The 16,536-nt window shown below is 35.8% G+C and overlaps 1 pseudogene; it reads left to right on the top strand.

Moving 5' to 3' along the window:
- Positions 1-16,075: 16,075 nt before the first annotated feature.
- LOC121822995 (5S ribosomal RNA) lies at positions 16,076-16,194 on the top strand (annotated as a pseudogene).
- The last annotated feature ends 342 nt before the right edge of the window (positions 16,195-16,536 follow it).

Genomic DNA, 16,536 nt, shown 5'->3' with positions numbered 1-16,536 from the left:
GTATTAACACTATGATATTATTAAAACAAAAACAAAAGTTTACAGAAGAATATGGAATCATGATAAAGATAAATGGATTCAGTTTTAATGTACAAATACATTGTGCTTTCTATACCATAATATGTGAACAACAAGGTGCATGAGTGGGCTTTGTGGAGCCCACTACCCATGATGGGACACCTCCTGCAGCCTTGAGGCACAGGGAAGGACTTGGACTTGTCTCTACTGGATGTGCCCTCCAATGGGAGGCCATGCCTTCTTGTAGCGGGGAGTCAGAGGTGGGTTGAGAAGGGGAGGTTGAGGGGAGGTAGGAGGGAAAAGGGAGATCTTTGATTGGTGTGTAAAATGATTGAAAAATTTTTCTTAATAAAAAATCATTAATAGTAAAACACAGTAATTCATCAAATTTCAAATAAATACTAAATGTTTTGAGATAAGAATGCAGGAAACATGGAATAAAATTGCAAGTAGCTACCTGATGATTTTAAATCTCATAGGAATAATTATCTTGGAGAATTGATTAAAACTAGCTGGACTATAACATATCATTACATAATAGCTTTCTTAAAAACCTCATTTTTATCAAAAGCATAATCTTTTGAATTAAGTAAAAATGTGCTATTACATGAACTAATTATGGATTATATTGCATATTATTTCAGAAAATAAAACATTACAGAAAATATCATAAGCAAATATGAATATCCTCTCATTTAAGAGACCATAAAAATATAACTGATATGAAGGTGATAAATATTTTATTTTTATTTTACTATAAGGTAATTTGATAAATATATTTTTGAGTCTATATTAATTTTCATAATTAAAATTTGCAGAATTTTTAGAAAAACATGTTAATTATTCACACATAATGCCTTTATTATTAATATTTTACATTAACATAGCACTTTTGGTAAAACAGAACACTTAAGATTAGTCATTGTATTAAATTCATAATTTATTCAAAGTTTAAGAATTTTTTACCTAATGCCATTTTTCTCTTCCTAAATTCCATTCAGGCAGTATTGTATATGTTCATTATATTTCTTTAGAATCCTCTTGATTGATGAACCATTTCAAACTATTATTTGTTGTTACAATGTTCACAGTTGTAAGGAGAAACAATTATGTCTTGTTATCATGCTCTCATTTGGGAATTTATATTTGCTTTTTCATCAGGATATTTGTTTGTATTTTCAAAAGAAATTCCACAAATGAAAAGAGCTTTTCAATGACCTCTAGAATAGAGATATCAACATAACACCATTTATGATATGAACAGCCACTACCTGCTGTAATGATCTGTGTGAGCTTTATGCAAACAGCTATTTATTCCTCTCATATGTGTCACTCTTGGAAGGGAGTTATCATGTGCAGACAAAGCTTGAGGAAAGGAAGGCTATGCTTTGCCTTCTTGAGGGCAGATGATTTACCATCTAAAATAAGCTTTTGTGCAGGGAACTTTTTCTATTTACTAGGCAGAGTTCTTGATTAATGAATTTTATATCAAAGGAGACTCACCAACAATTATTTTTTCTTTAATTATAATGTAATTCAGCCGGGCGGTGGTGGCGCACGCCTTTAATCCCAGCACTCGGGAGGCAGAGCCAGGCGGATCTCTGTGAGTTCGAGGCCAGCCTGGGCTACCAAGTGAGTTCCAGGAAAGGTGCAAAGCTACACAGAGAGACCCTGTCTCGAAAAACCAAAAAAAAAAAAAAAAAATTATAATGTAATTCTAGTTTATTAATTTTGTACTCAAGTCATTCCCATCTTTCACCATTGGCTTCTCTTTCACTTGGCCCATGTATTCTTTTTTATTAAATTATTTACTTTAAAATCACACTAGCCATTTCTCTCAGAAGTCCTGATTCATTCCAGTGGTCTACATTATCTAATGACATCAGGGACTGGTTATTAGCTGTACTTATTACTATTGAAATATTCTTGACTCCAAGTCCTCTCTGAAGAAAGATAAAAAAGGCATATGTATGACTTATTAAATAATTAAGATAAACATAATTATGACTAGCTCTCTAAGGCATTCTATCTCTTTTAAACCAAACTAGCATTTACACTGATATGTGTATGGCATTCCTGTCTCTGAGAACTTCCCAGTTTTGGACATTTGTGCCTCTGTAAGCTTCGCCTTTACCATGAAGAGACCAGATCCTTTTGCTCCTTGTGTGTAATTAATTATTCAATTACTTTGTACATGTGTAACAGTAATTTAATTGTCATCCTACATCCAGTGGAAATGAACCAAAACTGTCAAATGTGTGTGTGTGTGTGTGTGTGTGTGTGCTTATTACTCCAAATGCACAGTGTCATTCATTTGAAATATACTTTGTGCTCTCATGACCTTCCTTGTCTTACTATATGTTCTATTTCTGTGAAGAAACATTGTGACTGAGGAAACGCTTATAAAAGAAACCATTTACTTGGAGCCTTACTTACAGTTTCAGAGGATTAGTTCATTGTCATCATGGTAGGAAATATGACAACAGGCAGGAATGATGCTGGAGAAGTAGCCAAGAGCTACAACCTGATCAAAATGCAGAGAGAGAGAGAGAGAGAGAGAGAGAGAGAGAGAGAGAGAGAGAGAGAGAGAGAGAGAGACTGGCTTTGGCCTGGCTTTGGAAAACTCAAAGGCAAATCACTAGTGACACACTTCCTCCAACAAGGCCATACTACCTAATCCTTTCAAATATTGCCAGTCCCTAGTAACTAGACATTTCAGTATCTGAGCCTATGGGGGCTAATCGTGTTCAAACCATCAACTTGGATTGCAGCCTTTCTTCCATATTATAACGAAAATGTTTGGTATTCATGTTTCCCCTGACAGCTCAGGATATTCCAGCTTCTTAAATAAGATTATAAAATTAGGCTGATAGAAGAATTTAGTGTTCTACCTTCAGATCTGGTATTTTACACTAGGGTAGATTCTGTCCTCATTTACATATACATCTTTTGTGGGTCCATCCCTTTCTTCTTTCCTCTTTGCCCATCCCTCCACTGTACACTATTTCCCATCATTCCTTCTTTCTTTCACTCTCTACATCTTTTTTTCTCTCTCTCTTAACGTTTTGTGTTCTACTCTGACATGTGCTTTTTAGTCTCTTTACTGTCTGTCAGTTTGTTGAATTAGAGTTATTTTTAAATTATAGCAGTATCAATTAATAATTTATATTCAATTTACGTTGTACTTTTCATTTTTTAATATTAAAGTACTTTTTTCTTTTATAGAAGAAATGATTGATATAGAAAAAATATATAGGTATAAAAGGAGGGATTATGATAGTACCTTCTGTTTCGAAAAAAGTGACTCTAGATAAAGTTTTTTGATGACAGTTTTCTCTTGAGCAATAGTGTATGGCTTCACCTCTAAATCTGTGTTAAAAATAAAGCATGCTTTTTGGATGAAAATAAACTATGCCAAACTGTGAAACTGCCCTGGGATCTACTATCTAGCATGGGACAGCCTTATGGAGGGCAAGAAAAAACAGGATGCAATGGGCAGTATAGGTTTTGTATTTCATGCCTAATTTTCCAGAATGAAGTAGTCAATCTCAAAAGAGTTCTAACATCGGGCCTCTAAAGTATGAAGCGGTAGAATTTTAATCACATAGAATACAGATCTAAAACTAAAATATAATACCCAATTCCTCAAGAAAATTGGTATAAAAGTAACTCTCTAACTTATTGTTGTCAAAACGTTGGCATGCTTCCTTATGTGCAAAGCAGAAAATATTCCACAAGAGTGCAGTGCATGGCTGGTTGGATTAAGGCAAGAAAGTCAACTCAGTAGATGTAAATGTTGAGGAAGACCTACATATGAGTCTACACAGAATTATGCATCTCAATGAGATTTAAATTAAATCTAGAACTGCAGACCAGTAAGCCACATGCATCCTCCAGACCCAGACAAGCTCAAAGCATGTTAATTAGATATTCTAAAGCAATTATTTGTATGAGACAGAATAATCATGACTAAGGAATCATCAAGTACATTGGCTTTAATATTTTAAAATGATTAACTTTGTATAGTTCACCTTGAGTGATCAGTACTTTTCTGTCATTCAGAAATAAAGGCTAGTACACAAATTAAATTCATGAAAATGAAAAACAAATCAGTGTGTACCTCTGAATTTGAGGATTGAAAATGAAGTATACTACACTCTAGACTGTCTTTGGCAATGAAATCATTGCAGATTTCTCTTTAAGTTTTGCTATGTCAATTCACTTTGGAGTGGCTAAGGTGGGGGGGAGAGTGTTGTCCATCTGTGTGCTTTGTTAAATGTTGATTAGATGCTTTTACCATTGAACCTCACCAAACCTTATCTCTCCAACTCCAGTGTTCTTTGTATATCTGTGTGAAACGCAGTAATATTTTCCTGTCCCTATGTGGCTTATTGAAGGGCTAAATCACATTATCTCTGAGAGAGAAATTCACTTCTTTTGGAGGGTTAGATCTGAAAACAGATCTCCCATGTTAGAACTTGACTTTTCTGTCTTTGGAAAGAACTTCTTAATCATTTTTCTCTGATATTTCTAGCCACCATAATTTCTTCTCAATAGATAAGTGATATAATGTGTCCAGTTACCTAGTATTGTTTATTTCTACAATATATAGATGATAGCATATTTTAAAAGAAAGAGTGTTTTGCATAAAATTACACATGTCCTGTGTATGTAACTTTCAATGACTTGAAGGACTTTAAAGGAACTAGATCTAAATATTTTTATTTGGAGACACATTACATTTAATTCAGTAAACATTAAACATCATTTACTCTATGAAGTAAAGTTTAAATTTATGAAAATCTAATTATACAATTCAGCCCTTCAAATAATTTACAGTAAGATCATTCATACACAGAGGAGATGGTTTGAAGTCTGAAACTGTATTCCTAAAACTGAGAATTTAACAAGAAGTCAAGTGAAAATGTATGCCTGATTTTATGTTTGTTAAATAATTGTAAATGGTGAACAGTCTACTGTGTGGGATCTTAACTTAAATTTGTAGAAAATTGTCTCTGTTGCTAAGAGTACATGCTCAAATATCCTGTGATACTTCTTCAGTGTCTATGAGAACATACCCTGCGTGTTATTTATATTATTCTGGAGCTTGTTACTCCAGTGTCCACTCTGCTATCATCATTATTATTTGAGTAACTCCTTCACATATCCTTGTGAAATGCCTATGAGAAAGGAGACATTTATTTTTATTTATCTTTATTTACTGAATGTTGAAAAAGGTAGGATTCACCATTCCTTCATAAAGCATATTGAAGTTCAAGCTTGAAGTCTGACAAACATTTCAACAATGATGGGGAAAAAGGATTAATTAAAAATAACATAAAATTATCACCGAAGGGTACATTATATTGAGGTTGCTTTTAAAGACATTTTACACTCTATTGTCATTCTGCATTTAGAAAAATCAGGAGGCAGTTTGACATGTACCTATTACCACAATTAAAGGCAATGTGAATAAATGTGTACCCCTGGCAATACAGCACAATACCCTAGGTAATGAGGACAAGAATCAAAATTCTTAGCCAGCAGGTGAGTGATTCCCCCATATCTTAGGAAAACTGATCTATACCTGCTTAGTCTTAAGATGTTCAAAAAGTACCACTAGCAAGACAGTTACACTCTAGTTTAGTATTAGAACCTTGAGCAGTAAAAACTACTTCTTATAAAGTTCAATGATGAGGGCCTAATTTAATTTATTGTAATTTGTCTCTAGATTTCATTACAGTTCCTTTCAGGATATCACATTTTTTCTTCCTTTTTCATTCATTTTTATAAAGATTTCCCCCTCTCCCAACTCCTGCCAGATCCTTCCCACTTCCAACTCCAAAAAAACACTATATTTATATATTTATTTTTCTCTCCCCGCCCCCTCTCCTCTCTCTCATCTCTCCTTAAAACACGTATAAACATATGCTGTGGGATGTTCTGTATGTCCGGTGGGAGCCCATTCTTGGGTTCCTCGTGGCTTTACCCAATAGGTCCGCATAGAGGATGATTAGGACCACGGGCCTGAGTATAGGTATCTGAGATGGTCTGCACTTGGCTGTGCTGTGGGATGGTCTGTATGTCAAGTTGCTCTGATTGGTCAATAGATAAAACCTGATTGGCCGTGGCTAGGCAGGAAGTATAGGCGGGACTAACAGAGAGGAGAAATAAAAGAACAGGAAGGCAGAAGGAGTCACTGCCAGCCGACCGCCAGGACAAGCAGCATGTGAAAATGCCGGTAAGCCACAAGCCACGTGGCAAGGTGTAGATTTATGGAAATGGATTAATTTAAGCTATAAGAACAGTTAGCAAGAAGCCTGCCACGGCCATACAGTTTGTAAGCAATAGAAGTCTCTGTGTTTACTTGGTTGGGTCTGAGCGGCTGTGGGACTGGCAGGTGAAAAAGATTTGTCCTGACTGTGGGCAAGGCAGGAAAACTCTAGCTACAAACATACTCACGCACTCAATGAATATTGAACAACAAAACACTACTAAGATTAAAAAAAAAATAAACAAAAATCTCTCCTCGGCCAAAGCAGCATGGAGTTGTTATTGTGATGGACAAACACTTGAAGGTGTGTTTTGCCCTGCAATGGGGTTGACACACCCAGTGGAGAAAACTGATATTCCCTTTACCAGCAGATACCGTCAACTGCAAAGAGTTTCTTGGTTTGGCATGAGACTCAGCATTCACTTCCCACTATCAGTGCTGGATGTACCAGTGCAAATATTCTGCGTGTTGCCACACTTTCTGTGAGCTCATATGTATAGTAGTCTTCTTGTGGCTGGAAGACACTGTAACTTTGGAATTTTTCATTGTCTCTGGCTTAATTTTTTTTTCTGCTTCTTTTTCTATATTGATTCCTGATCTGGAAAGGGAAGGGTTTGATAAAGACAGCACAATTAGGGCTGAGTGTTTCTCCAGTGTCTGCCCATGGATTATACGTCTCTGTTCTTTTCAGGGTATTTTGAATAACAAAGAACTTCAAAAATATTAGATTCTCTCTGCTCTTATGGTCATAATTTTCAAAAATATGTTGATCGGAGGTTGCCAGTGAGCTTCAAGGATATATCTGTACCTATCTACCCAACATGGTGACCTGAAACCCTCGTTCTCTCTATGAATCTTGCAGACAGCTCCACAGTCCAAAATATCTGTCATTTTGTCCACAATTTGGTGGGTCATAATATCTACTCCCAGAAAGTGTACACATTTTATACTATTGGAAATGAGCCCTTAACAATATCCCCAGGTTTTATTCTTCCCAGATACATGACATTTAGTTTACCTCCCATTACTCCATGAGACCCCTATGCTCTCCCATTCCTCCTGACAACTATTTCAATTTGGAGAAAATGTTGTAATGTTGAGGAACATGCCCTCCAACAATACACAGACATATGCACATGCTCAAACACACACACACACACAGAGAGAGAGAGAGAGAGAGAGAGAGAGAGAGAGAGAGAGAGAGAGAGAATGACTGATACTTTAGAAAGCTTATGTTTTTAAGTCAAATATTTCTATGGAGTTAGTATAAAAATTCATGCTTAAAACTGATTTATTATCAAAAATAAATAAAAAGTGCTGTATTTGACTAATTTCTCAGGCACCAAAATAAAACATAAGCTTGGTATTTTATCATCAAAAATCAGTTTAACCTCCTTTTATATTAAAAGTATTTGATAAGGAGAACAGGCATTCAATCTAAAATCTTCATAGAGTCTTTCCCTGAAAGATGTTTCCTTTTTTCTAGCAATAATATAATTTGCTCTTTTTTTGCACATAGTGTGACACATTTAAAAAAATTCTTTAAAGCCTCATGATTTATTTTTTCACCTTTAGTTGTATATGTATTTTTCTGAGAAATGAATTGTTCCTAGACTTAATGGTGTTATGTGGCCTATCAGATATATCTGTAAGAAAGGAGTTAATAATTACAGAGCACATGACCATGAACTTGAAGGTATCTGGAAACCTTAGAAATGAAATGTTATATGCAGAGTTGTACTTCCTATGACTTGTACCTCATGGAACATAATGGGTATTATTTCTAGGCCTATCTTAGGTGTCAAAGCCAAACAAAACAACAAAAATAAGAATGGCTTTAACACTATTCTTTTTGAATTTGGATGAATATCCTAGGTTATCTGGGTGGGCTGAAGGCAAAATGGCTTTCATTATTAACTGGTCAGGTGATTTTTCTATGTAAATGGAAAATCTATAATATGTATTTATCTTTCTTTTCTTCTTTACTACTACTTTTAGTGCCTGTTAATTACTATTCAGTTTTAAGTGATCAGCTTGTCTGTCATACCTTTGATATTCACGTTCTGATGGGTTATTGTTCTGGTCACTAGCTCTGTGCATTTGTATATATAATATGTGCACTCTTGTGTTTCTTAGTAAATCCCAACTTTAGTGTGACTCTTTAATCATATCTATATCTTCCATTCTGAAATATATCTTCTGTGGTGCCTAGTGCAATGCCTGGCACATGAGTAGACGTTCTAAAAATATGAGATTTGAATTCAAATGTGTTCATATGTTCATCAATTCAGTTTTCCTTTCCTTCCAAATTTCTAGACACCTCCATTTCATTTGCATCTATCTATCATCTATCTATCTATCTATCTATCTATCTATCTATCTATCTATCTATCTATCTATCTACCTACCTACCTACCTACCTATCTATCCATCTATCTGTCATCTATCATCTATCTATCTTACCATTGGTAGATATGGAACATCAAGGTTCCTTTTAAGAGAAAAAGAAAGCTCCATCATGAGGTTAATCTACAAGCCCTAATTTACTACTATTTGTCCAAAGCTTGTTATATACGACCCTATGCTCATTAGTGGAAGCTGGTGAGTCACATATGCATGCTTTTTTGAAATGGTTAAAATTATAGTAAGTTATTTTGAGATGGCAGTGTGCATTCATTAAATTAACAGAAGTTACAATTTCATAAAGTGAAGATTAATCACTTGGTATGCTTAAAGTTTAGGGGTGAGTCTTTAATATAGAGTAAGGACAGTCAAGGGTTGTCAGTGAGGCTAATAACACATGGCTTAAAGATCTATACATGCCCATCTGGGAAGAGTGATACTTAGCCTCAGAGAATGTCACAGAAGAATCTGAGAGGAAGCTTGAAGTGCTCAAGAATGAGGCAGACTTCCTTAGTAAGATGCAATCCTTATGCTACAATAAATATATTTCAGTTTTCCTCTATAGATATTGAAAGTAGCAATGCTTTCTGAATTATTGCTGTACCAATAAGGCCAAACAAAGGGATGGGAACATAAATAATTTCAATGACAACACCGCAGAACTAATCTGACTCCACTCTAAATTGAGACGATATATGAGAGCTGCAATGACATACAGCAGGTATTTGGCAAGATTCTGTATATATCACACAAACTTATGGAATACAGAATGAGCTCATTTTACTTGTTTTTTCACCTATAGTCATTATGATTCGTAAATATTGTTTTGCTTTAGATTAGGGAAATATCGATTATATGATAATGTAATAAAAACATTATATTTGAAATTGTCCCTGGATGAAATTTTCTTAATTTTTTTTTGTTCGTAAAGCTTTAAAAGAATGTTTCAATATGTTGTGCTCAGACTGTTAAAACTGAACTATTCAAGAACCTTACTATTATTATAGATTAATTAGTCCCTTCTGTTTCCCATATACAGGATGTTCTTCCATTTCCTCATGCTAAATCATGAGGATAAAGACATTGTCCAAGGTTCTTCATTTACCTCTGTAACTGTGTACTACTGTGGCAATGTTTTTCCAGTAAATTATGCTTTACCATATAAATATATACATGTGACAGCATGAAAATACTGACTTCTTCAAAGGTCCTTTCATTTTATTGGAAGGTTAAAAGGGGTTGTGAGAGCCACAGTTTTCTACTATTCATCTACCGTGAGGACTTCAACATTTTTTAAAAATGTGTGTATTTAAAAGCTATAAGTCTGTGAATTCTTGATAAAGAAAAAAAAGGAAGAAAAATGATTTTAAAAGCATATTTAGTCCGTGCTTGACTACTCAAAACCCCAACAGTCTATCAATTTTTTAATTGCATAATCGAACAGATCTAATTATAAAACTTTAAATAATAACTGTAAACTTGAAGCTATCCACATATTTTTCTCCTTCTGCTGTGTATGTCTTTCAATAATTTATTAATGTATTCTGCCTAAGGTTTCTTTTCACTGTAAAGCAAAAGACTTTTGACTTCAATGTCAGAAACCTTCAGGGAACAAGACTATGATGCTTCAAAAACTTAAACTAAGGAGATAATTCCATGCCCTGATATGGTGGCTGTCACATTTTCCTCTTAGGAATAGACCATGTAACTTTCCACAGAGTATTATTTCTGGAGTCTAGCTTTCCATCATCGTTTGGCGCTCTCTCTTATTTGAAATTCTTGGAACAGATAGAAGGGTTGAAACACCCACAGTCTAATCTTTACTGCCTTGCATTTGCTATATTTCTGTCACCATGAAAACCTTTGTCTAAGTTTCAAATTTCACCTCTTCAGTTCCCAGTGGGCTGGTGTAAAGTCTGTGTGCCACATGCTGAAATGCCAAGACTTCAACTTAGAGAATCTGCTAACTAGGACATATGGCACTTCACCTCTATCCTGCACTCACAGCTTCTCACTCAGTTGCCTAAGTATTAAAAATTGTTTCAAATCAATTATTACTAAGTATATATTATCCAGCTCCCATATACCATCCTTCTTATTTTTTATTATTCCTCCTTTTTTCCCTATATTCATTTAACAAGCAGAATGGTATGATTTTTTTCAACTTCATGTGTTTATGAAATAGTTACCATGACGTTTCCTACATCATCCTAGGATAGTTATTGCTTTAAAAAAAAATCCTTAGTGATTAGGAAGTGTCAGGTGTCATATTTTATTTTTCCATATTACTTTGTAAAAGTTCACAATGAATTTCACTTGTTAATTTTGAACTATCAAATGTTAAATTTCAGCTCTCTGTAAGTCTGCTATGCTGATAAAACTGATCAGAACAGAATTGCCGTTGCTAGTACATGACAACAAGCACTAAGAAAGTAAAATATGATGTGTCCCTTCACTATGATTTCCTTTATGGATAGCTGGGCCTTCTAATCCCAAAATATTATATGCCTTTATAAACTTACAAATACAAACCAGCCTAAAATAAACATTAACATATAAATCTTGAGGAATAATGATGATGTTTTTGTTTAGATATCTTTGTGTTTTAAGAATCATCTTTGTTTAGAGTAAAGACTCCATTAATTGGAACAATTCGTCCCTGCTTTAAAGTGCCTTATGCTCTTCCAGAGGATATGAATTCTGCTCCTCACACCCATATCGATGTACCCATAACTTTATCTGACACCAGCTTCAAGTGATCTGACATCCACTCTGTCTTCTTTTGGCACCCACATTCATATGTGAAATCATGCTTGCACAGGTACACACACACACACACACACATACACCTACACACATAAGTATACTTTGTTTTTATTTATTTTACATACCAACCATAGATCCTCCCTCACCCCTCCTCCAGCTCCCCCCATCTCCTCCCTTTATCCCCTTCTCCAACAATAAGTTCTCCCATGGGGGGACAGCTAAGCCAGGTACATTCAGTTGAAGCAGGACCTAGGCCATTCCTGCTTTATCAGGGGTGAGCATGGTGTCCAGCCATAACTAATGAGATCCAGAAAGCCAGTTCATGCACCAGGGATAGATCTTGAGCATACTGCCAGGTGACCCTCAAACATACCCAGCTACACAACTGTTTCCCATATGCAAAGTGTCTAGCCCGGTCCCGTGAAGGTTCCACAACTATCGCTCTAAAGTTCAGAAGTTCCTATGAGCTTGATTCAGTTGTCTCTGCAGGTTTCCCCATCATGATGTTGACCCTCCCAACTCCCTGCTCATGTAATCCCTCTTCCCTCTCTTTGACTGGACTCCTGGAGCACAGCCTGGTGCATGGTTGTGGATCTCTACATCTGCTTCCATCAGTTACTGGATTAAGGCTCTATGATGACAGGGTTTTCACCAATCTGATTTCCAGGGTAGGCCAGTTCAGGTAACCTCACCACTGTTGCTAGTAGTCTAGTCTGAGATCTTCCTTATGGATTACTGGGAATTTCCCTAGCACCAGGTTTATCCCTAATCCCATATCTCCTCTATCAAGATATATCTTTCATTGTTCTCCCACTGTCCTTCCCCCAGTTCAACCATCCTGTTCAGCAAGGAATCTGAATCCAGACCCAGAAATCTAGACTATGCCAGAATCTTCTGGATTGTACTCTTGTAGAATTTATTACTCCCATTGTCATTTTTACTAAATACAAGTAATGATAAGAAGTCATAAATAAATAATAGGTAGACAAAAAACTGTCAGTGTCACATCATACAGCAGTGTTTCCAGAAGGGAATCACAAATACAATGGTGGTCCATATGATATTAATGGAGCTGAAGAAGTTTTATTAACTTGTCACATTATGAGAGTTGTTAAACTGCAGTGTAGCATATTGGTCAAGTGTTTGTGTAGATGCTTTTCTAAACAGACCCACAATTAGGTAACGGCATAACTCTTCAGTAACAATAATAATTCGCTACGGTACTGTTTTAAATATGCACCATATTATATTTGAGTGTTATTTTAGATATAACATATTTATCAGAAAATACTACAAAATAATAAGATATGTACATAAGTAGCAGACATAACAAGTAAACTCATTTGTCATTTTATTGCTGTAAGTAGTCACATAAGTGGCTAGAGTTGTAGCTTAGTTGTCGACTGAATGCTGACTAGCATATATAATACACAAATTCAATCACTTATACCACACTCAAAAGTTACATTGGGTAGTTGAGGTACTCTACAACAATACTGTATTATTTTAATAAAACAACTTTTCACACAACAATGAAAATGAGCAATAGCACAATGCAGGTTCCAGTCTCACTGTTAAGTTTTATAATCCTATCCCCCTTTGTATATATGTCTCTCTGTATGACATACAGAAATTAAAAATAAAATTTAAAATAATTTAAATGATTTAAGATCAGAAAGAAATTGTTTTAAAAGGGCACAAACATATATGCATGTCCTTGCTACAATATTCATTATATTCAAGAATTTTAGAAAAATAAGTAGACCATCATTAAAGAAAGGAAAGCTATAGAGAAAGAAGAAAGTAATTTAGCCAGATGTGGTAACTGATACATTGTATATCCAGCACAGAGGACATAGTGCCAGAAAGATTACTTTGAAGTCAAATTCATGAGTTTATATTAAAAACTAACAGTGTAACAATTATACTTTTAAAACTACAGGGATATATATGTCAAGAAAAGCGTTGGTACATTGAGTTTAAAAATTTGAGGGTTCTTGATTTTGCTCCCTATCACTAATTATTTGCACAATACCACATAGCATGCATGCAAGTTGTCACATACTTCTTCCAATTTTTCACATTGCATATGCCCAGTTTGCTTAATGAGCTCAAGGGCTAAACGTGGAAATATAACTACAAAGTGACACTTAAGTCTTTTGATCAGAGCATTAAGTCCTTAGGAATCTAGTTTAGTTTCCTTAATAGCAGCCTGCTCATTACATAAGACCTAGCTGAGACGTGTTGGTGTATTTTTTTTTTCATCCTCAGAGCTCTATTACCACATTCCACTGATGGTAAAGCATCTCCTGCTGTGACAAGTATTGATCTTATTTTTCGTATGAGACTCCTAACAAGCCAAACTGTAGCTTCCTAAAATATTCAGCTCTATTCTTGGCTTGTCAGAACTATAAGTTAACAAAAATTTTACTTTTATTTTCCCATGGAAAAATAAACATAATTAATATTCTTAATATATTGAATGATCATAAAAGTGTTTTAAAAGGTAAATGAAACATGAACCAGAAATCGAAGCCAGTTTTAAGTATTACTTGAGTTAGCAATTTTTCTAGAGAAGATAATCAGCGTTCTCATGCATGACATACTAAAATTAAAAAATACGCTCAAAACAGCAAATTGTGTATCTTCAAATCTATCAAAAATTGTGTTATAATGCAAACTTTTGAAGTTTTTTTAGAATAAAGTAATGTTTTTAATTTATCTTTGGATGCAGGGGGTGGGGATGGGTTTGGTCCTGCCTCCACAAAATGTACCAGGCTTTGTTGACTCTTACCCTCTTGGAGGAGGGATTGGGAGTGGGTGGGTGAGGGGTAGGCTCGGGGGGAGCGGGAGGAGGGATGGGGTTGGTATGTAAAAAATGAATAAAAAAAATTCTTAAAAAATTATTTATATATGTGTAGCTGAAAGTTTTTCTGTGTCCTGCCTGGCCCTGAGTCAGGACAAATCTCTCTCACCCACTAGTCCAGCAGCCACTTGGAGCCACGTAAACACACAGAGACATATTATTTTTAGACTATGGCCATGGCAGGCTTCCTGCTATCTAGTTCTTTGTCTTAAACTAACCCAATTCTATTCATCTATGTTTTGCCACATTTTCTGTGGCTTAACCTGTGTCCTATTACATGTTGCTCTTAGGGCAGCAAGCTGGTGTCTCTCCTGACTCAGCCTTCCTCTTCTCAGAATTCTCTCTGTTTGTCCCACCTATACTTCCTGCCTGGCTATTGGCCAATCAGTGCTTTATTATTATTAAACCAGTGTATAAAAGCATTATTCCACAGCATATATGTATACATATACACTTACATGTATCATATGTATTTTTAAGTAAACTTAAAGTATATTTCCCTATGGCTTCATCATTCATCCTTCATGTTCCTTAACCCTCCTCTTTCCATCGCCCTCAGAGTTGTCCTCCTCCTCTCCACTGTTATCTCCCTCCATTTTTACTATTTTCTTCCTCATAACATCTATGTTCTACTGTCCCCCTCCCTATAGCCCTTCCTTCTCTACCTCTACTTGATCCCTTTTTTATTTTTATGATTTCTTTGATTACGTCAGGTAATATATTCACATCTAAATATTTGGAAATAGGAACTATAATAAGAGAACATTTGATTGCTGCGGATATCTGTATGCTGTGATTGTGTTGCTTTGATTGGTTAATAAATAAAGTGTTGATTGGCCAGTAGCCAGGCAGGAAGTACAGACAGGACAAAGAGAGAGGAGAATGCTGGGAAGAGGAGGGCTGAGGCAGGAGACACTGCCAGCCACTACCATGAGAAGCAACATGTAAAGATACTAGTAAGCCATGAGTCACATGACAAGGTATAGATTTATAGAAATAGGTTAATTTAAAATGTAAGATCTAGGTAGCAAGAAGCCTGAGCCATTAGGCCATACAGTTCATAAATAATATGAGCCTCTGTGTGTTTATTTGGGTCTGAGTGGCTGTGGGACTGGAGGGTGAGAGAGATTTGTCCTGACTGTGGGCCAGGCAGGACCAGGGACACTTCAGCTACATTTGATGTTTGTCAAAAAAAGAAAGAATATTCAATATATGTATATAATGTATTCTGTTCTGCACTCACAGTAACCCACTTTCCTTTTTCCTGACTGCCTACCAATACGAACCTTCTCTAATATCAGTATTGTTCTTTATTTATTTTTATTTTTTTTAAAACATACTTGGTACAAAAACTGCCCATTAGCAACTAGGTTACAATGTCATCCTCTAGAGCATGGGCAACCTATGAGATGTCACATCCTTGAAGACAATTGACTCTTCTAGGAGACATCAACTGTCTTGGTATGGTACTCAGCTAAGGAAGGTAACACATGTGCTTCTTCAGTATCCATGATGGAATGGTTATTGGTTTTATGTCCTTTAGGTCTTGTGCAGACAGTCATGGCTGTTGTTGAGTTCATTAGGGCTGGGACCTACCTTGCCTATAAGACATTGCTTACCCAGAGTCCTCCATGACCTCTAGCTGCCCCTTCCTTAAGAATGTTTTTCCATAAACAAATGCCCTTTCTGTTTACCTTGCCTCTACATGTACTCCATGTAAAGCCCACAACTCTAAATATTCATGATAGGTCTAGGGCAATTTCACCCTGAACCTGTCTGATCTCATATGATCTCAGAAGCCAAGCATGGGTGGGTCTGTTTAGTACTTGAATGGTAGACCACCTGAGAATACTGGGTGCTGTAGGCTGGGCTGGAGAGAAGGCGCAGCTATTAAAGGCTGGACTCACAACCAAAGATATAAGATTCAAGCTGGATCTACACATTTTAAATATTAAAATTATCATTTATTGACAGTGATGAAGTTCCCTGTGCAAAGGTGCTTGTCACACAAATATAGTGACATGAGTTTAATTTCTGGGATCCACATATAGGTGGAAGGAGAGAACCTACTACATAGAGATCTCTCTGACCACACGTGCATTATGGCGTGCATGTGCTCAAACACACCCATCGTATGCATTCACACAATACTACTAAAAAACTTTAATTAATAACAAATTGAGACATTATAATTGTAGCATTATGGTGC

This window comes from Peromyscus maniculatus, chromosome 15 (assembly GCF_049852395.1).
Source record: "Peromyscus maniculatus bairdii isolate BWxNUB_F1_BW_parent chromosome 15, HU_Pman_BW_mat_3.1, whole genome shotgun sequence".
NCBI classification, from domain to species: domain Eukaryota; kingdom Metazoa; phylum Chordata; class Mammalia; order Rodentia; family Cricetidae; genus Peromyscus; species Peromyscus maniculatus.
The sequence above is the reverse complement of the archived record's forward strand: the minus strand, read 5'-3'. Positions and strand labels throughout refer to the sequence as shown.